Source organism: Corvus brachyrhynchos, unplaced genomic scaffold (genome assembly GCF_000691975.1).
Source record: "Corvus brachyrhynchos isolate BGI_N302 unplaced genomic scaffold, ASM69197v1 scaffold67, whole genome shotgun sequence".
Taxonomy (NCBI): domain Eukaryota; kingdom Metazoa; phylum Chordata; class Aves; order Passeriformes; family Corvidae; genus Corvus; species Corvus brachyrhynchos.
In genome coordinates, this window is record NW_008239114.1 from 25,256 (window position 1) to 26,716 (window position 1,461).

Sequence of the window (1,461 nt, forward strand, 5' to 3'; positions counted from 1 at the left end):
GGGGAACATGTGCTTTAGTCCTTTTCCCCCCAAAATTTCTGCTTCACCTTGGGAAATGGTCCCAGTTACCTGTTTCATGGACTAAGGAGTGATTTTGTGGACTTTGGAATGGATTTGTTTCCTGGGCTCAGGAATGATGGGCTAAACCTGTCCCAGACGTGGGCACTGACTCACGGAATCGTGGAACGGGCTGTAAGGGGACCTCAAAGCTCATCTCATTCCAGCCCCTGCCGTGGGCAGGGACACCTTCCACTGTCCCAGGCTGCTCCAGGCCCTGTCCAACCTGGCCTTGGACACTGCCAGGGGTTCAGGGGCAGCCACAGCTGCTCTGGGCACGCTGGGTCGAGCCTCCTGGCTTTTCCCTGACCCTGATCTGCAGTTCATCTATCTTTAAATGGTGAAGCAGCGTCCAAAATCCAGGTCCAGGACCTTCTCCTGTCCCTGCTCTGTGGCTTTACCGCTGTCTTTGAGTTGGGTGGGTGGAGGAGGTTGTTGCATTTTCGGTCACATCAATTTTGGGCCATTCCTGCAAACTCTGGGGCTCAACCCATCCTTTTACCTCTTTGTTTTAGATTCAGATGAGCAGAGCTCAGCCTCAGGTCCCAATTCCCTGTCTCCTCCATGCTGCAGACTCCAGCAGCCAGAAGCTTTTCTTCCGAGCTCCTGATGAAACATCAGCGCGAGGCAGCGCCGTGTCCGCGGTGCCGGGGCTGACACCAGGGCTGGGAGCTACCGTGAATCATCCTCATTAAAAGGCATTTCCAGTTCAGCTGCAGAGACACTTCTCACCCTCTCTGCTGCCATAGCAGAGCTATTAAAAGCTCCCGTGGAAGGCAGGCAGCAGACGATGGGCACAGGCAGGTACAGCTGCAGCCCTGTGCAGGAGGCAGCGAGTGAAAAACACATTCTCTGACTCATTCCCCGTGCCAGCAGCAGGAGCAGGAGGTGGATCTGCTGGCAGCACCTCCACCTGAAAGGAGATGATTTCTCTACCTGAAAGGAGGTTGTAGCAAGATGGGAGTTGGCTGCTTCTTCCAGGAAATGAGTGACAGGATGAGAGGACATGGCCTCAAGTTGTGCCAGGGGAGGGTCAGGTTGGACATCAGGATGAATTTCTTCTCTGAAAGGGTGGTCAGGCATTGGAAGGGGCTGCCCAGGGAGATGGTGTAGTCCCCATCCTTGGAGTTGCTCAGGGGATGACTGGGCGCGGCACTCAGTGCTCTGGTCTATTGATGATCGGGCACAGGTCGGAGTCGATGACCTTGGAGGTTTCTTCCAACCTCAGTGGTTCTGGGATTTTATGATACTGAAGGAGAACATCACTGGAGCACATTAATTTCTAATAAAATACAACAAGGCCAGGGCACGTGGGCTGTACCAGCCATGGTGTGTCCAGCAGGCCCAGGGCAGTGACTGTCCCTCTGCTCTTGGCACTGCTGAGGCCCCACCTCCAACCCTGGG